This window comes from Temnothorax longispinosus, chromosome 1 (assembly GCF_030848805.1).
Source record: "Temnothorax longispinosus isolate EJ_2023e chromosome 1, Tlon_JGU_v1, whole genome shotgun sequence".
Lineage (NCBI taxonomy): Eukaryota > Metazoa > Arthropoda > Insecta > Hymenoptera > Formicidae > Temnothorax > Temnothorax longispinosus.
In genome coordinates, this window is record NC_092358.1 from 13,353,388 (window position 1) to 13,374,760 (window position 21,373).

Genomic DNA, 21,373 nt, shown 5'->3' on the forward strand with positions numbered 1-21,373 from the left:
TCTCGTGTGACAACCGAGGGTTAAAGACAATATATTTATGTAACAACATAAAACTAAAAAAAATATATACATTATTATTTATTAAAAGTCTTATGTGTATTATAGTATGCATATGCTAAATCATGCAATTTACTAGTTTGTGTTAGTGGAATCCTAAAGCCCTTTAAAATATTATTAATTGTTTTTATATTACGCGTTATACATCCTGGGATATATGTATTTAAAATATAATTTTGAATATGTTTGTATTCACAGTCTATACAACTTAAATTGTATAATTTAATGTTATTTTTTATATTTTTTAATATTCCTGTAATATAAAAATAATTATTAATAAAATAATCAGTTAAGGCAGTTATATTTTTTATATATTCTGCAATACTTTCTTTCTCATTTGATAAAATTGCACAGCAAGTTTCACAGCCTCTAACTGTTGATAAAATTTTATCAATAATATTATTTATTATATTTTCTATCACAGTATTATTAAATAGCTCTTGTATATTTTTGTCAGAAATAATATATTTATCATTAGCTTCTTGTATAGTATTGAAAGCAGGTATTGTGAGCATATCAATTAAATTCTGCATATCAGCTTGCTCACAATTACTTCCACGTAATGCATTTTGTGTACAAGAATTTAGCATTAAAGATCTATAATAATATCCAAAATTCGTACAAGTTGGGTTATTATTTCTTCCCCCATGCTAACGCATTTGGCTGAAAAAGTTTTCTAGTGGATCTTGATTGAACTCACGGGTAGCAAAGCTAAGAAAGCCTATTTCTTGTAAATATTTTGTTAATAATTTGAACCCACGCAATGTGTGTACAAAATTATTCAATACCTCAGGTTTGGATTTATTATGTGCCTTTTTTTTTGAAATTGCATATTTTGTAAAAATGTGATGGCTGAGTTCCATATATTATCATATGTAGAGTCATCTGTTGTGGTAAATGTCATAGTCTTATTATCTATACTTCTGTCTTTCATATTAATTCCACCATTTATACTATCAAATAACGTATTTAAAAATTTCAGAAAATTGGCAGTATTAATTGCATCGCGAGACAATTTACATGTTTTGCATTTGCTTTCCATTTCCTGTTTACTGTACAGTAACATTACTTTAGCGTACGTGTTAGAAAATACCTGGGTACAACAACGTACCTTTATTTTTTTTTATTTTCTCCGGTATTACATGGTAATCTTTAATTTTTTCTAGAAAACTATCACAGCCTCTACTTTTATCTATAATATAAGTTTGTATTATATCCGACCATTTAGCTACTCTCGACTCATTTTCTAATATATATTTGCAATCTTTGGTTAATAGGTTGTTTCGTATGCATTTAAGTAGGTGAGGAGGATCAAACAAAGGAATTATTTTCATATTCTCTATGATTATAATATCATTTGCTTTTTCTGCCTCTGTTTGTACTTGTCTTTTTGTGTCAAATATCATTGTTTTTATGGCTTTTACATTAGTGCTGCCTTGATCGCAAATTGATGCAATTATTATAAGGCCAGCATTGCGGCAACGTTTAGCTATTTCTTTATACATATAACAAATATTCTCCCATGAAGATGTGCCTTTGCAGAATGAATATGACACTGGTTGTTTCCACGGTCTTTGTCCATAAATACCTTTTATCATCCAAACCTGAGCATGGTCCGCAAACTGTGGAATTCTATTGATGCCAGTATCAACTACTCCTTCTATGATATCGCTTGATTTGTTATAATATAGTCCTGGGCTTACTTTCATTTCGCCAAATAATAAAATACAGTATTTTTCTCTATAATCAGTAAATTTTTCAACTTTTTGTCGCAAATTTTCGAAAACGCAATCTGATATACCGCAATTAATAAGAATGTTATGAATTAATTTTCTCAATGTCTCAGTACTGGGTAGACAAAAAATATTAGTTAAAAATCTATATAGTCTTGGACCTCTTCTTGCTAATGATAAAGCGAAGGCTTTATCCTCTATTGTGTACTGTCGTTTATATTTCCTTCTTTTTAAATTCTTAATATTAGACAAAAAAAAATGTTGCATAACTTTCGGCATTTCTGCGATAGCTGTGTTAAAACTGTTTACTGCTAATTTTTTCATTTTTTGAAGACGTTGTAATAAAATTTGTTTATTTTTTTGATTTCTTGCCATCTTCATCACAGATACAATCTTATTATATAGATGTTTATCGCGCAAGGAAAGGTTGGAAGTCCGAGTTACTTGAAATAAATGAAGAAGAGAACCTAAGACAAATAAATAAATAAAACTTGTTAAGTTAATCCACATGAAATGTTTCTTTATGTAGCGAAATACGAAATACATCATATTCAAAATGTAAAGAATTTTTTTCATTTTACCATTTGTAATTATTAAATGCAAATAATAACATATGATAAAACTAGTTTATTTCAATGTATTTTCCAAAATATTTAACATAATTTATCATTTTTTATGTCGCAATTCCATATGACGTCAGCGAGGAAAATTAATTCTAATTTACATATTTTATAATGTTTCCTGATTTTCAAGAGACACGGTAGTGTCTCGCGCCAAGTACGCGCGAAGCGAGACGCACCGTGACTCTTTTACGCGAACGCATGAGTTGCGAGTATCCAAGATTTTGAGATCTCAATAACGAGTGAACGGATCAATTTCTAAGTAGGTTCGATCGATAGCTTGGGGTTTGATTTATAAATAAGAGTTTTTTTTCCGTTACGTGCCCTACGAGCGAAGATATTGCGATGCAAAGTCCAAATGTGGAAAATTTTTTTTTAAGAAACGTCCACGTCGGACAAAAATGGCGGCTGGTGTGTCACTTTCCCATTTTTGACACGAGAGTGCATTCGTGCACTGTCGCAGTGCGTGACAGTGACAGTTTTTTACAACCTAGAAAAGGATAAGTGTAAGTGTGTGATAGTCGTAACCGTTGCCGCGTCGTGACAGATAGTGAAATATATATAAGTATTGACTGTAGAGAGCTGATGCCGATAGATCTTTAAGAAGGAAGGTGTATCTACAAAATCGTACAAACACGTACGTATATGCCGTCTTGTAAAAGTTGTCAAAATGTATGTTTACGCGAGCGTTACTTCTGTAGTAACTTACGATTCACTCGTTTACGCGGAGTAAATTATCATAAGTTACTACAAAATCCCGTTTACGCGAAGGAAAATTCTGTTTACGCGAAGGAATTATCGTAAGTTTACTACAGAAGTAACGCTCGCGTGTAAACGTAGTAAGTGAAATATATAAAGTATTAACCACAGAGAGATGTCGAGGAGATCTTTAAAAGAAGGAAGGTATATTCAAAATGGCACACGTACGTATATGCTGTCTTGTAAAAGTTGTCGAACTATGTTTACGCGAGTGAGTACATCTACAGTAACTTACAGTAATTCATATTAAGATACGTCGTCGTCTCTCAATCAGAGAAACGTAACCTTCACTACTTTCAACGGTGGCTCTTGATTTCCGATCATAATAGTTACTATAAAATCTCCCGTTTACGCGGAGGAATTATCGTATCGTAAGTTACTTTATACAGAAGTAACGTTTGCGTAAATAGGTTATAAAAATAACACGATGTTATATATGTGGTTTGCCGTGAATATATATATATATATATATGTAGGTCCAGAAGTATGTTCCGGGACTTTTATTTTTTACATCGGTATATTCCAGGACATTTGGCAGTTTCCAGGACTGTCCTGGAAAAAATTCATGTCCTACGGCACGTTTCGGGACAATTTTTTGAATCTGATTACATATATATGCGTTATATTCCAGGACTGTACATTTCAAAAAACGTAAACAGTCCCGGAACATACCTCTAGACCTACATATATATATATATATATGTAGGTCCAGAAGTATGTTCCGGGACTTTTATTTTTTACATCGGTATATTCCAGGACATTTGGCAGTTTCCAGGACTGTCCTGGAAAAAATTCATGTCCTACGGCACGTTTCGGGACAATTTTTTGAATCTGATTACATATATATGCGTTATATTCCAGGACTGTACATTTCAAAAAACGTAAACAGTCCCGGAACATACCTCTAGACCTACATATATATATATATATATATATATATATATATATATATATATATGACTAGATGACATTCAGAGAACTAGGCAGAAATCACACACACACACACACAATAATTATAATATATATATTATATATATATATATATATATATATATATATATATGTGTGTGTGTGTGTGTGTGTGTGTGTGTGATTTCTGCCTAGTGCTCTGAATGTCATCTAGTCATACATATCAAGAACTTTCGATGGGCTTCTTCAGAAGATAGGATATGAAGAAAATCCTAATGCATGATGACGATACCACAAAGATGCTAAGGCTAGATGCCACGAAATGTGCATGTATCGTCGATCACGCGGAGTGCAAGAGAAAATCCGCCGTTAAATTGAGCGAACATTCACGAATCCTGATACCCACAAGTAATTTCTTACAATCTTTTTATGATCCTGATTATCTCATAATTTGTATTTTTGTACGTGTATTTTATGCTTTGATAGAAGGAACGTGAAAAAGAGCAGGAAAAGGAAAGAGCACTAGCGGCGAAGCAGACAGAAAAGAACAAACAGAAGAGACAGATTCAAGCTTTGTCTTTTAATCTGGAAGAAGACGAAGATGAAGCTGAGATGTCTTCTGACGAAGACAATGCCGAAAAATCCCCGCAGTCAGAAAATGTGCAATCTGATGGCCCTGCGATTAAGAAGATTTAGAAAAATCCAGATGTAGATACATGTTTTTTGCCAGTAGGGAAAGGGACGAGGAGGAAAATAAACTTAGGGAAGAATTGAGACAAGAATGGGCTAGAAAGCAGAACGCGTTGAAGGAAGAAGAAATTGAGATCACATTCAGTTATTGGGATGGATCTGACCATCGTCGGAGTGTTATAATGAAGAAAGGTGAATGTCTCAGTGGTTTAGAGAACGTTTAAGTTATTAAAATACTCCAGTGTCACTTTTGGAGTAACATTGGCATGATATATAATGTTCTGCTGCATAAATTAAATTTTCACATACAGGTAATTCTATCTATTAGGTTCTTCAGAGATGTTTAGAAGTTCTGAGGCCCGAATTCAGCGAGCTTAAAACAGTAATGGCAGATCAGTTAATGTATGTCAAGGAGAATCTTATATTACCGCACCATTATACGTTTTACTGCAACTGTAACTGATTTTATTGTAACTAAGGTAAATATACCAAATGATAAAACTTATGAAGCAATATCACAATGTTGGCATGTTATTTTAATGTATGTAATATTGCGATTAGGCACGAGGAAAGAGCGGGCCTCTGTTCACATTTGACGTTCACGATGATATTCGTATTATGCACGATGCTTCTGTCAAAACCGAGGAATCACATGTCGGAAAAGTTTTACTTAGGTATTTATTATTAAAAGAATATTTTGCATAATTCTTTTTTATGTTATTTTTTTATTTTCTTATTAGATCATGGTACGAGAGGAACAAACACATTTTTCCAGCGAGTAGATGGGAACCTTTTGATCCAACGAAAAGTTACAAGTATACAGTGTCGGATAAAAATAGGAAGAAAGCTAAAATCTGATCTTAGATTCAACGAATTGTCCAATTTTGTTTAAAGGATTCAGATTTAAGGACTGTAAATATTATAACCAGATAAATAACTTTGTTTCATCGTACAATTGATTCATTATAAAACAGCTGATTATATATATATATATATATATATATATATATATATATATATATATAAGCTGATTATATAAATATATATAAGCTGATTATATATATGTCGTAGTCTTTTCGTTATATTCGTCATTTCATGAAATACCTAGGCACTTCCAGAAACGTCGACGTTTGGTGAAACTTATTCAAATTACTTAACGTGCCTAGGTAGTTCATGAAATGACCACTCGGCGCCGGCGCTTCGTGATAAATGCTCAAATACGTCATCTGACTAATTTCACACTTCGATGTTTCATGTAATGCCTGGCATATCGTAACACGTCCTTTACGATGAGCATCGTTTAAGATGAGTAACAGACACATATACTTATTCTACAAAAACAGGTTATTAATGAACAGACTTGATACACTTTAACGTGGATAGTATTTAATAGAATTTCTTGCCATTAACAAATTTTATAAGAATTTTTTAAATAATATTAAATTACATTCATAATAATAAAGTACAAATAATCATATTATTTCGTCAATTTTTTTAAATTAGCTAGATTTGAAAATTATTTATTAGCACATGGTCCACTTTTATGGCACCGTGAGTTGCATTGAAGCTTGGACTTAAAGCACAAACACCGGTTCGTTTGACATTGAGTCTTCGATGGCTGACACGAACATTTAACAAAACCTTGTCCTTTAAATAAAGATTGTGCAGCAACTGCTTCTCGGAGTGATATAAATGTATTTGAGTCGACCTGCTCAATTTTGAGAAATTTTGATGATGCTTTCTTGAGATCGCATTTATTAAACCAAGATTTTATTAAACCTGCAACCGTGCCAACTTGATAGACTTCATTTTTAAAGTCAGTAATTACCGCAACGATATTTTGTGGATCTCCTGGACTTCGATCAACTTTATCTACATTGACTAGTACACAATCACCAACAATTATATCTGGCAATATTTTTTTAGTTACGGTTAACATTTTTTCAGCTTGAGTTTTGATACCATTGTATGATTGGACTTGGTTACAATCGATATTTTTCGCTGAAATACACAAATGAATAAGAAAACTGTTAGTTCAGTAAGAGTTGTCCTAACCTCAAAAGTATTTAATATGCGTAATTTGATTTGATATTTACCTCTTTTAATTGAGCTGAAGTATATGGTCGTTTACCAGGTTGTTCCTCATAGTACTTATTGTATTTTTCGATAAATAATTCTTTACTCACTATATCTTCCATTTTAAATGTTTTTGATTGTTACGAAAATAATTAATTTTCTCGAGGCACGTGTTACGATATGCCAGGCATTACATGAAACATCGAAGTGTGAAATTAGTCAGATGACGTATTTGAGTATTTATCACGAAGCGCCTGCGCCGAGTGGTCATTTCATGAACTACCTAGGCACGTTAAGTAATTTGAATAAGTTTCACCAAACGTCGACGTTTCTGGAAGTGCCTAGGTATTTCATGAAATGACGAATATAACGAAAAGACTACGACATATATATATATATATATATATATATATATATATATTGTAGCTACATTGTATTTTTAAGGACTGTGATTTTAATTCATTCAGTTATGTGATAATATTTAATTTATTTACTCGATTATATAGCTCTACTAAATAGTTAAGTTTTCGCAAACATTTGGAGGGAAAATAAAAATACATGAATAGTTTAATGACTTGAATATAATAATTACAATATGAAAATACAAAACCATACTTTAATTCATTCCGATACAGAAACAGTATTAAAATATTAATCCATGATCAGATCCTCTAACAGAAATCTATTTACAACGATTAGATGTATCATCTCTTGTCATTTCTTGAAGATAACTGAACAAAAATAAATATATACAATTATATCGATTATAATCACGTATTATTCATAGATTTGATACAAGTTGGATCCATGTATGTAATATTTTTGGGAAAATGGTCCATTATAATAAACTTTTTCTCAGTCGATCTGTTCAAGCAGTCAAGGAATCCGAACCAATAAATAACTAGTCCAGACCCGAATCTGTTCCAGTAGTTTCCAGTTTCGCATCATTTTATATTCTTCATGTGTTTTTAATACATGAATTATTACTTATTTAAAAATTAATAATTAGTGGATAAGGAATAATCACATTGTCAGGTAAATTTTTTATTTTAAAAATAATTGATTTAATATAAATAATTTAATTATTGCAGATAAACATGATTTAAAAAACAGGTTAATATTATATATATGTATATATACGATATATATGTGTATTTATATCTACCTAACAGAGAATTTACAAGAATAACATTAAATATAATAAATAGGTATTTAATCAATAAATACATATTTAATAAATTTCAAAAATAGGAGACAATAGTTCTATATTATAACTATTATTACATTTAATGTTATAGCGATTCTCTATATAATACGAATATAAATACACATATATGTATATTTGTAAAAAGTAAAAGGTTATATATATATATATATATATATATATATATATATATATATATAAATTTAATAAAAATTTAATTTGTTGTTATTGTCAATTTGTGAATAATTAAAAAATAAAAAATGGAAATTTTTTGCCGATACTTGCTTATCACTACAAAACGCATGATATCAGTACAAAATTACCTTTTTCAAAAAAAGGTAAAAAAAGGCGCCAAGTACACGCGCAATGTATGTTGTAAATCTAAAAATCTTAAATGGTAGTAGCTTTATTTCTTTCTAACAAAATAATTCACAAAATTGCGTTACCTAACTCAACCCAAGTGATATGTATAGTAGCTTTATATTTTTCTCCCTAACAGAATAATTCACAAAATTGCGTTACCTAATTCAACCTAAGTGATACGTATTTCAAAAAAAAATGTGAAATTTTTAAATTGCGCCAATTGCAAAGAGAATATATATACTTTGAAAAATAATTGTTGTGCAACTACTTTTAAAAAATAAAACAAAATTGTGTTACCTAACTCAGCCCAAGTGGTATGTATCTTTGTATTCCTGAGAGTCTTTTTATCAACCCAAGTGGTAGTAGTTTTAATTCTCTTTGATAAAATTATAATATTACAAAGAATGATTTTAATCACAAAGAATTAAAGAGGTAACATAAAATAAAAATATTTAAATAAAATAAAATAAATAAATTTTTCTTGTAAAAAACTTGGCGCTGCTTTTTTAAGGTCAACCCAGACAAACTTGCATAGGTGCATAAGCATATGCATAAAGAGATGGATTGGTCTATTTCCTTTTGCACATATACATATAAACCAATTAATTTCTTATGTTTATGCGCTATGCAAATTTGTCTGGATAAGAGCCTCCGCACAAGACTCTCGTATGATAGCGTAGCGTAACGTAACGTGGATTAACGCACAAGAAACGTATCGGTTAGAGCCTCCGCAAAAAATTTTTCGTATGGTAACGTAACGTAGATCAACGTAGAAACGTATTGACGTATAAAGCGTCATCTACAATGGCAGCAGGAGTATACAGTAAGACGTAAGCAGTAAGTTATTGACTAATGGGATTTTTACAATTCAAGAATAATCGACTGTGATTGGTCAATAGAATAGTTTACTGCTTACGTCTTATTGCATACTCCTGCTGCCATTGTAGACGACGCTTAACGCCGTAACTGATACGTTTCTTGTGCGTTGACCCACGTTTCGTTACACTACGTTGCCATACGAAAGTCTTGTGCAAAGGTTCTAAACTTTAAAAAAGCAGCGCCAAGTTTTTTACAAGAAAAATTTATTTATTTTATTTTATTTAAATATTTTTATTTTATGTTACCTCTTTAATTCTTTGTGATTAAAATAATTCTTTGTAATATTATAATTTTATCAAAAAGAATTAAAACTACTACCACTTGGGTTGATAAAAAGACTCTCAGGAATACAAAGATACATACCACTTGGGCTGAGTTAGGTAACACAATTTTGTTTTATTTTTTAAAAATAGTTGCACAACAATTATTTTTCAAAGTATATATATTCTCTTTGCAATTGGCGCAATTTAAAAATTTCACATCTTTTTTTGAAATACGTATCACTTAGGTTGAATTAGGTAACGCAATTTTGTGAATTATTCTGTTAGGGAGAAAAATATAAAGCTACTATACATATCACTTGGGTTGAGTTAGGTAACGCAATTTTGTGAATTATTTTGTTAGAAAGAAATAAAGCTACTACCATTTAAGATTTTTAGATTTACAACATACATTGCGCGTGTACTTGGCGCCTTTTTTTACCTTTTTTTGAAAAAGGTAATTTTGTACTGTATATTGTACAATACTATTTAATACTATATTAATATAATACTATTTTATACTATTTAATATAATACTAAATTTAATACTAAATATAATACTATTTAATATAATATTAATATAATACTATTTTATACTATTTAACCTTCTCGGTACTAGTATCGACTTTAGTCAATACTCATTACAATATGTATTAATAAAGTAATATTTTTTTAAACGCTTACCTAAGCTTAAAAGTATTTATATATTTATATTTTAAGTTTATTTCTAACATTAAGAAACAGCATTGTTCTATCAAAAACGATTATAAAATACATGATTTCTTATAGGAGTATATATTATAACTAACGGGATTATATCTATTGTAAAGTATCAATGATAAAAATCTTTTTAAATTTTTTATGGACAATTACATACATATTCTATCAATACATACCTTTCTTCGTTTTAGCTGCAATAGTATTTTTAACATGTGATGTTCGCTTTTGTATATGAAATGATGTCGAGTGCTCTGCTTGTACAAGATCGACTGTATAGGCCAGTCATATTAGACATCGAACCTTCCAATTACTCTTTTCAGGTTGCAACCACCATGAATCGCTTTGATTTAAGGTGCTGTAAGTGGGATTGATTTTGCTTCGCAATGCGCATGCGCATTAAAAAGTTATTAACAATATTATCGACAAAAAACGCGATTTTTTTTATTTTTTCTCAAATATCTCGAAAACTAAGCAAGATAGGGTAACTAACTATACGTACCTTTTTTGTAGAGCGTAAAATTATCTACAATAATGATCTGAACAACATTTATCGTCAAGTCAGTCGTTTAGCTTGCACGCGCCGTCAAAGTCCGAGACTCGGATCTCGAAAACCCTCGATTTCATCGTTTTTTTAATATTGCGTCGGTGATTTTTTTCAGTCATTTAAAATAGAATTAAAAATTCCCAAAAAATCACACATCATCTGAGAACTACAAAGAATACTTTTCAGGGTGTAACCGATTTTTTAGACCCTTTTTCTTTAGTTTGTAGCTATGTAAGCAAAAAATTTTGATTTTTTGGACTACTCTTAGTTTTTCGCTGTTTTCAGACCTTAGAATTTATTTGAGACGAATTTTATCGTATGCATCTTGTTGTGGACGAAATTTGCAACAAAAAAGGACCCTTGTATTTTCTTCGTACGACGAACGCTGATTTTTTTATTGACGTGCAAAGTTATCTAATATTGCGCATAGGTCGGATAACGCTTGTTTTACACTAAAATAATTATTTTTATAAAATTTACGTAATTTTTCGCATTATTATTGAACCATATTGCAAAGCCGTTTTCAACACATTCTCTCATGTTTACTTATTTATTAACAAATTGTTTATTTAAAAATTATTATAAACAATTAAAAAACATGTTATAATCGTTGTACTCGTTGTCTCATATCAACTCAAAAAATTTTTTAAAAAATTTATTCATATTATTTATAACATTTATTCAAACATACAGACAGTGCATCTTTTGACTATTTTCCACACCACCTCTGAGGTAAAGTCAATGGTGCGTTTTTTTTCTGTGGTTTCCCCAGTAGGCCTAATCCACAAGCATTGAAAATATGTTTTTTTGATGTGATAATCATTTGGATATTCCTTGGATACTAAAACTATCCAACACGCAGATGTTGATGAAAATTAACATCCGCGTCTTGAATAATTATTTCAATTCTCAGTATCCATAGGCTCAGCTTGCATTACGATATCTTCTATGTCACTTTCGTCCTTTTCTGCCTCGTTTTGCTCAGCTTCTTGATCTTGGTGTCCGGGGAAGATCTCAAATTCTTCGTAGTTAGGATCATCTATTTTGTCCACTTCATCGTTTCCAAGGTCAATTGCCATTCGATTCGTGCAAGACATTCCTTGACAAGACAAACAGATTTGGGAGCATTGTAAGCCGAGTCGTCGACAGCCACATGCCTTCCCACAAGACCCTGTGCATTTACACGAGATATTTCTTAGTAATGATTCTGGAGCGGGCTTTGATTTTGTCATTACTGGCATCAACGTAGAATTTTATATTTCCATCCCCAATCCAGAATTGAAAATTCATTGTCGCCGAGCCACTCTTGCACTTGAAAATATACTCTACGGAAATGTTGTGAAGCTGCTGCCAGTGTCGGTGGCAGCTGAGCAAGACGAACCTCCAGCTTAGCTCGAGCAACTGATGTTTGGAAACGCTTGAAACGATAATTATCAAGATGGGTATCTTCAATTGATGCTCCATATAATGCCAACATCAGACGTTCTCCTGCATCATCGATAGATTGTCCTGAAGCCTCAAAATCGTAAAAAACTCGTATATCTTTTAGTAAATTTGGTTTTTTTTTTTAGGAGATGGAAAATGCTATTTTTTCCTCGTTGGAAAATTGCGCTCGTGGTGTCACAGCCAGTAAAAGCATGAGCAAAAACAATTATCTCTTTCTTTGCTGCGTTTCCTTCTGATGAATACACGACATCTATTGTTTTTCCTCGCCCTTGTTTGAAAAAATGTATATTTCGATCCACAGGTGTTAATCCAATCATGAGAACGGCAAGGTCGACATCTTCACCCACGATTACGACTTTATTATGCTGGATACTCTCGGCAATAGCTGTGGTGACAATTAAACGATCAGCATCATGATCTGCTTGCTTGACGGCAATGCCAGCGGTTTCAAGGTGTTTCGAGAGATATTTGATCAGTCTACTTTTGTTCTTGTCATTGCTCAGAAATTTTGCTTGATTCATGGTTGCCACCATATCCTCTGTGAATGTCACATCAGCTCCAAAGTTTTTGTTCGTTCGTCTCATCCTCTCATAATTTTTTGCACCTAAGGAATCGTCTCCATATCCATCAAAAACCACAATGCAATTGAAACCATAATGCTTCCGAATGTAAGCCTCATAGGTTTTGAATATGTCAGTATACGTATTCCCCAGCGACCATACTACTCGATGCAATAAAAATCCACCATCAATAATTACTCTGCTTCCAGTCAAAGTGAATTGATCGGCTGCCATTGGTGTTAACGATTTATATAAATCGGATTTCTTCGATTTTCTCATAAAGCCTTGATCATCGAATAAGGATAACGGAAAAGGTGCCAATTCGTAGCGAAATGCATCACGTGTCGCTTCCTCATTGCCACTCAACAATACAACTATTCGTTGGAAAAGTAAGGTCGTATTGACAGTGACAACTTCTCCATGGATTTCTACACCTCGTTTCACAATAGCTAAAGTCTGGACTCGGTTTGAACGTTTCAATTTTAAATCTGACAGACTAATCCCTACCATCGACTTTATTGCAGTTGTTCCTATTTCAAATGCTTTGTCGCAATTAATTTTGGGCCCTCCAACCAAACCAGTGGATATCGATCTCAGTTCATCGCATATGGGGAATGGATCATGTAGTTCCAGCCATTCTATCAGGCGCGAGCAATCTTCCACGTCTCTTTTGATGCGACTCGATCGCAAATCGACGTGTTGTTCACCTGTGGTCGATCTCACTCCGGAAAACGTCTCTATTTGGTCAATAACCTCATAGGCTGTCGGCATAGCAAGGATCCATCTGGCTAGAACGCTGTCGGATATTCCACGTCCATGTGTAACTCCTCCTTCAGACTTCAAAAGGCGCATAATCGTCTGCTCTATAGTCATATCCGTCCAATTTCCCGAAGTCATTTTGTCGGATCTTCGGATAGTAAAATAACTACTTTCCGTGAATTTTTGGTATTCGTTTACTGTCATGACTTGTTCGAGATTTGACATGTCCTGGAGGTATAACTGGGCGGATTTAGCGTATGCCAAATGACCTGATGCGTGGAAAATAGGCAGCATTTCACGAATACACCGCAAGTGCAAATGCCAGTTTCCTAAACGCTCCGCCTCAATGTATAACTTGATGACATTTATGCAGTCCATATACTGCATCCAAAGTTGCGCTGTGCGTCCTCTTTCCTCACTACATCCATTTCATCCTTCAATCGGATTGCTAAGTCAAATAAACGTGTATCATTTTTTATAGTTTCTGCCGTTGGTGGCTCAGCGTCACAGTTACTGAAGAATTCGATGACATATTCACGAACGCTTTCATCGATGTTTGTCATACCTCGGACAATCATAGTGCCTAATGCTTGGTATGTTAGCAAATGAGCTCTCAGGGCACGCGCGAAAGCGTGTCCTGAGAGCATTTTTTCAACAGAAACGGATGCATACACCGTGGACCATAATTCGCTCAGTCCGCTGGCTTCCATTATGGTTCCCAGTCCTCCAAGGTAAGACATAAGCAAATGAAATCCTCCCAATCTAACGACAACATTTGCTAATTTTTCATCTCTCTCAGCGATGATTTCTCTGGCTTTAATGTAGAGTGGCTGATCAAAAGTGACAAAGCAAGTTTTTTGCCTTCTTTTTTGACATTCTGAAGCTGCATAAAACAGCACTGTATTAATGGCATCCTTGCTTGATGGAGGAAGATTGACAAACGGCAAACACAAAACACGAGAGACATCGTACTCTATGTTTGTCGCAATAGCCTCGATATAGCCTTTCCAACTAGGGAGATTATCTACTCCAAAAGATTTTGCAATTACGTGGAGCGCATACGTAAGAGGAAGGTGCTCAGGTTCTTGTAAACCATCTTGTTCCAGTTCTTTAAAGATAAGATTTTTCAATCCAGATCCACTATTATTTCCATAATGTTTAATCTTAATTTTTGCTTGCGATGCCAAAATTGCAGCAGATGGCATGGCTTTCAATTTTTCAATCCGTCCTTGTATTTCTAAGCTATCCTTTGGAGTAACACAACAAATGCCACCCATGCTGTGGAATGTATTGAGGCCATCTAATGTACAAACATTGTGGTCAGCGTTGTCAAAAACATATTGACTAAATGCATGCTCTTTAATCAGTACTTCAGAATTTACAACTGCAGAGGCTTCAAAGAGCGTTACATTGTTATATGATGCACACAGTCCTAAATTGGAAAGAGTATCGATCAATAATTTTGAGCCAAATTTACGATGCAAGAAAACACCAACGCCAATTTGAATCGATGACAGAAACGACCTGGGCCTTGTCACAGAAATGATAGCATGTGCTATGCTGTCCTTTTTCCTTTCCAAGCTTTCCTCGTTGCCTCTTTTTCCTTTCAGCATAACTTCACTTAAAAATAATTGCAAAGATTCCGGAACATCGTCCACTGCGTTGTCAAGAAATTGGTGAGGAGATGGATATGATCTTGTATCATAGAATTGTTTCCTTATGTCGTCTCTGACAATTGCAGCTGCTGCCCTAACAATTCGTAAGCGCTCTCCTTGTTCAGTTTTCTCCTTGTTGGTGTACCAAGAATCGATTAAAGCATCATAGTCATTACCACGAAAGCATATAAGTGTCGGTCTGCCATTTTTCTCATGAATCATTATCTTTTCTCCATATCTTTTCAGTAATTTCGATTTCAATGTCTCTGGTTTAGGCTTGTACTCCTTCATTTCATCCAGTAATTCGGTCAATGTGAATTGATATTCATCATTTTCTTCGATGTAATGGCAAACGTTTTCAAAAGCAGTCTCTAAGTCAGTTATTGGTGGCTTTCGTGCAGAATTCCCCGTAGGAATGTGCGAGAAGCGTATATTACAGTTAGTATGGTACCGACCACCAACTTCTTTTAATGAATGTACTCCTTCAATTCTACTGAGTACATCATGGGCCCATTGGTCATTTCGTTTTCGTGCGGTCTCTTGAATTCTCAGCTGAATGCTGTCGGCCGAAACAAGTCGTCTCGTTCTATCGTCTTTACATCTATAGTCTCTACATTGTTTGTCGCAAAAGAAACAGTTCGATTCAAAATTAAATTTTTTAGGACTGCTCGATCGTCGAGATGGTCCAGCTTGAGAATATCGCGTCGGATTTTTCTCGATACGAAGAGTTCTCAATTCCGAACTGTATGATTTCCGACACTTGTCATGAATGCGGATTTCGTCTAAATTCTGCAAAACCAACCACTTATTGTCTTTACGCCTCTTACTATTCGTTATAAAGGTGTTGATTGCTCGACGTTTTGCTGTAACTACAGTTTCTTTTAACAGGCTCTCATTGCAAATAAAACACTCGTTAGACATGTTTGTCTTCATAAGTTAACTTTCTTCGCAATTAATACAACTTTTTAAATTCACAAATATACAAACTGCTCACGATTAATACAATGCAATGCTCAGAAACGTGGACTGTTCACTCGAAACGTTATACATTGACAGGCAACATTGACAGTCTTTCATTTAGATGATTTTCAACTTTTCGGATTTAAATATACATTTTTTCAAACATGGGCGAGGAAAAAACGCTATATATCGTGTGTTCATCAGAAGGAAACGCAGCAAGGAAAGAGAAAATTCCTTTCGCTCATGCTTTTACTGGCTGTGACACCATGAGCGCAATTTTCCAACAAGGGAAAAATGGCATATTTTTTTACGATGGAAAAATAGCATTTTCCATTTTCCTTAAAACCCCCCCCCCCCCCCCCGAATTTACTGAAAAACGTACGACTTTTTGACGATCTTGAGGCAAATGTTAATATTCATCAACATCTGCGTGTTGGATAATTTTAGTATCCAAGGAATGTCAAAATAATTATCACATAGAAAGGACATATATTCAATGCTTGTGGATTAGGCCTACTGGGAAAACCACAAAAAACGCACCATTGGCTCAGAGATGGTGCGAAAAATAGTCAAAAGATGCACTGTATGTTTGAATAAATGTTATAAATAACATGAATAAATTTTTTAAAAACATTTTTTAAGTTGAAATAAGACGACGAGTACAACGAATATAATATGTTTTTCTAATTGTTTATAATAATTTTTAAATAAACAATTTATTAATAAATAAGTAAACATGAGAGAATGTGTTGAAAACAGCTTTGCAATATGGTTTAATAATAATGCGAAAAATTACGTAAATTTTAATAAAAAATAATTATTTTAGTGTAAAACAAGCGTTATCTGACCTGTACGCAATATTGGATAACTTTGCGCGTCAATAAAAAAATCAGCGTTCGTCGTACGAAAAAAATACAAGGGTCCTTTTTTGTTGCAAATTTCGTCCACAACAAGATGCATACGATAAAATTCGTCTCAAATAAATTCTAAGGTCTGAAAACAGCGAAAAACTAAGAGTAGTCCAAAAAATCAAAATTTTTTGCTTACATAGCTACAAACTAAAGAAAAAAGGTCTAAAAAATCGGTTACACCCTGAAAAGTATTCTTTGTAGTTCTCAGATGATGTGTGATTTTTTTGGAATTTTTAATTCCATTTTAAATGACTGAAAAAAATCACCGACGCAATATCAAAAAAACGATGAAATCGAGGGTTTTCGAGATCCGAGTCTCGGACTTTGACGGCGCGTGCAAGCTAAACGACTGACTTGACAATAAATGTTGTTCAGATCATTATTGTAGATAATTTTACGCTCTACAAAAAAGGTACGTATAGTTAGTTACCCTATCTTGCTTAGTTTTCGAGATATTTGAGAAAAAATAAAAAAAATCGCGTTTTTTGTTGATAATATTGTTAATAACTTTTTAATGCGCATGCGCATTGCGAAGCAAAATTACTCCCACTTACAGCACCTTAAATCAAAGCGATTCATGGTGGTTGCAACCTGAAAAGAGTAATTGGAAGGTTACCCCCCTAAATTAGTCTAATATGACTGGCCTATGTACTAGTAGTTGCATATTCGATAGATGCTTTATCTAAAAGTAAACAAAAGAAAGTTATAAATAAAAGATTAATAATAAATTTGTTTCAAAATATATCTTAACTATTGATTAGTATGTATAATTAAAACACTTATTTAATATGTATAATAAAATACTGTATATTAAAATTGATATTATAATGAGTATACCTATTTGTTCCACTACTTTGGTCTGTGCAATTTTGGTAATAGTATCAGATTCTAAAGAATCAATATCGTCTATAACGATAAAAATATCTTGAGTTATATAAAATACTAAACATATGTTTAATTTGGCATTCTATTTATCAATTCTATAATCATACCTGGTGATTTTCTCATATGATGTGCTGATGATACATTTGGCAAATCTATATCGTTCTGTACAATGTCGTTACAGTGTGAAGCTTCAATAGTATCTAAATATAATAAAAAGATATTTCTCATAGGTATATGTATGTCAATATAAACTTTTATATACAAATATATGTTTTATAAGTAATTTAAGTATACATACGTGGTAAATTTAAAGTTGGTATAGCTGTCTTACTAAGACCCTTACACAACTTAAAACGATCCTCGAAGTGAGCATCACATAAAACCCTTTCTATGAGTTTTTCTGAACTTAATTGTAATAAATCGATATTACCAGATGCACTTATCCACTTAGTGCATCGTTCTGTACACTTTGGAAAACGAAATTTTTTTCCCGAATTAAAGATGCACCCTTTTACCTCGCACTTTTTATGTGACATACTTCCTAAAAAAATCAGTGTTTAATAAATAATATGTTTAAATACATGAGCATCTTATATAAGATATTATAAACTAAAAACTAACTGAAATTATGAACTAACGTTGCAATTAAATTAATAAACATGCACACTGTAATATGAAACATCAAACAGGTACCTGTCGAATATTCAAAGTTATCACGTTCAAAGTCACATTCAAAGTCACAATTATACTTTGATGTACTAGGGCCGTTGCTCATCAATGTGATGTATATGTATGTGGTAGTAGCCTACCTAACGCCATCTACAAATCCGGGGGAAAGCTTTTAGCGAATCATGGGATCCAGTTCGTGTACGTTAGCTTGGACCCCTTGGAAGCGCCCTGCGAAAACCGTAGTTAATGGCCCTGTGCAAGGATACACCGCGACTGACCGCGAGCCTGCGAGCTCAGTCCTCATTGGTCCGTGCGATAGCGTCGCGGGGCTACGTACGCCCGGGGTGGGGCACGCTATCGATTCCGCCATCGGGCGAAAATTCGGGAGCACTCTTGGATCGTCCTCAATAGCCGACACAACGAGAAAATTTAGTCGTGGTATATTGTACTTCGTACTTGAGTTTTTCGTATTTCGGAGCTTCATAGAACTCCTGGCGGCTACTCCTTTCGACCCTTGGGACGACGCACAGTGGGCGGAAAGTGCCTCTTTTTGGACAAAAATCTGCTGACAATTCAAATCTTCATCGATTTTAATGAATTTTTTTTTAAAATACTCGGGGAATCATCCACTATAATGTGTCACTGCTACAAATGCAAAATGATGCGATCTAACCTCACAAGAATTCATCGAGTTCCCTTCAAAATTGGAGACACTTAACGTCGAAATGCCTAAACCCTTAAAACCTCAACTTTTATACCCTAAACCTTTAAACCTTAAACTTTTAACCCTTAAAAACGTAACAAAGGTTATATTTTGTTGTCGGCATTAGCATTACCCAATATGCTAATGCCACGTGGAGGTTGCTCGATCAGTCTTTGCACATCATTTAGCCCTAAAAGGGCCGATTTTAGATTTATGTTTATTTTTTTGTTTTTGAAATATTTTTTTATTTTTAGATTTATAATTTTTTTTAATTTTTATTTTTTATTTTTTTTACTTTTTTAAATTTTTTTTAGCGTGAGTGTGTGTTGTGCGTATGCGTATGTATAGGTATGTGTGTGACAGTGTATGTAAATTTATATGTAAGTAGCTGTGTATTTTAAGTTTTCTCGGTAGGTACACTGTTGGAAAATTTGTGTTAAATATAACATAAATCACATGTCCAAAACGGTCCACTCAAATTTTTGTGAGATTGTAAGATAAAATCAACATTCTTTCTGTAAATTTTTATTCCTACTTCTTTTATAGAGTAAAATCAACATTCTTTTTCTATAAATTTTAACACATTTAATAAATACGTTCAAATTGTGTTACTTTAACATATTTTTTAAGTTATTTTAATTATTTTACATTTTGAATTTGTAAAATTCAATTAACATAGCAGGCATATGTTAAATCTACACACGTATGTGTTGATTATTTTACACAAAAATTTTAACAAGGACTTTTTTTTAACACACAGGACCTCTGTTTTCAACAGTATAAGCGCGTTTTCATATTCTTCTTCTGATTTAATCGTTCTTTAAAAGCAGCTCCTCAGCTTCTCTTGACAGCGCTTTCTTTATTCTGTCCTCTTTTATTCTTAGAGAACTAATGAGTGGATCGGATGAGAGTAACATTTGATGCATAATGTCTTCATTGGTAAGTTTCCGTTCACACATTCGACTGTTATCTGCTCGAGCTTTCCTAAAAATTTTATTGTTTGCCTCTTGTGGTTCCTCTGACAACCAACCAATCGGCAATTTAAGTGAATCGATAATCTTGCTCCCGTGAAGTAGAACCTTGTGAACGGATGGGGGTAGCTTGTACCATGGGTAAAGTTCAACACACAGCTCAGCAGTCCTCGAACAATAATTTTCAAATTTTCTGCAATCTATCATGTTACCACATGTAAGCACTTGTAGAATATTGTGTAGTCTTCCTCCTTTGTTCTTGCGGACCCCTTTTAGAAAAAGATTCGAAGAAGGCAAGAAAGACACTCATCCAAAAATCTTTGAAAAAGCTTTCAATCACAGTGGACGTTGTTAAGCAGGGAGCTGGAACAACAAACACGGGGAATGTTGCTCGCTCTTTCTTTGCACAAGCTGAATCTGTTGCTGCAGCTACTGGACTAAGTGAAGTTCTAATCAAAAGACTACACAATATTCTACAAGTGCTTACATGTGGTAACATGGTAGATTGCAGAAAATTTGAAAATTATTGTTCGAGGACTGCTGAGCTGTGTGTTGAACTTTACCCATGGTACAAGCTACCCCCATCCGTTCACAAGGTTCTACTTCACGGGAGCAAGATTATCGAGTCACTTAAATTGCCGATTGGTTGGTTGTCAGAGGAACCACAAGAGGCAAACAATAAAATTTTTAGGAAAGCTCGAGCAGATAACAGTCGAATGTGTGAACGGAAACTTACCAATGAAGACATTATGCATCAAATGTTACTCTCATCCGATCCACTCATTAGTTCCCTAAGAATAAAAGAGGACAGAATAAAGAAAGCGCTGTCAAGAGAAGCTGAGGAGCTGCTTTTAAAGAACGATTAAATCAGAAGAAGAATATGAAAACGCGCTTATACTGTTGAAAACAGAGGTCCTGTGTGTTAAAAAAAAGTCCTTGTTAAAATTTTTGTGTAAAATAATCAACACATATGTGTGTAGATTTAACATATGCCTGCTATGTTAATTGAATTTTACAAATTCAAAATGTAAAATAATTAA

The 21,373-nt window shown here is 33.4% G+C and overlaps 1 protein-coding gene, 2 long non-coding RNA genes and 1 pseudogene across 5 annotated transcripts in view; 3 read left to right on the forward strand and 1 right to left on the reverse strand.

Moving 5' to 3' along the window:
• The window catches only part of LOC139809977 (odorant receptor 13a-like), a 602,938-nt gene that overhangs the window by 88,846 nt on the left and 492,719 nt on the right, over window positions 1–21,373 (forward strand). The window lies entirely within an intron of this gene.
• Window positions 859–4,132, forward strand: LOC139809402 (uncharacterized). Of its 2 annotated transcripts, XR_011731099.1 has the most exons (4): window positions 859–2,672; window positions 2,791–2,916; window positions 2,989–3,047; window positions 3,281–4,132. It is a non-coding gene; the product is annotated as an uncharacterized lncRNA (long non-coding RNA). The 2 variants fall into 2 exon arrangements; XR_011731098.1 differs by having other exon boundaries at window positions 869–2,916.
• Window positions 4,391–5,791, forward strand: LOC139813287 (protein FAM50 homolog; annotated as a pseudogene).
• LOC139811056 (uncharacterized) lies at window positions 6,133–7,382 on the reverse strand. Its single transcript, XR_011731537.1, has 2 exons — window positions 6,865–7,382; window positions 6,133–6,769 (listed from the first exon to the last, which is right to left on the reverse strand). It is a non-coding gene; the product is annotated as an uncharacterized lncRNA (long non-coding RNA).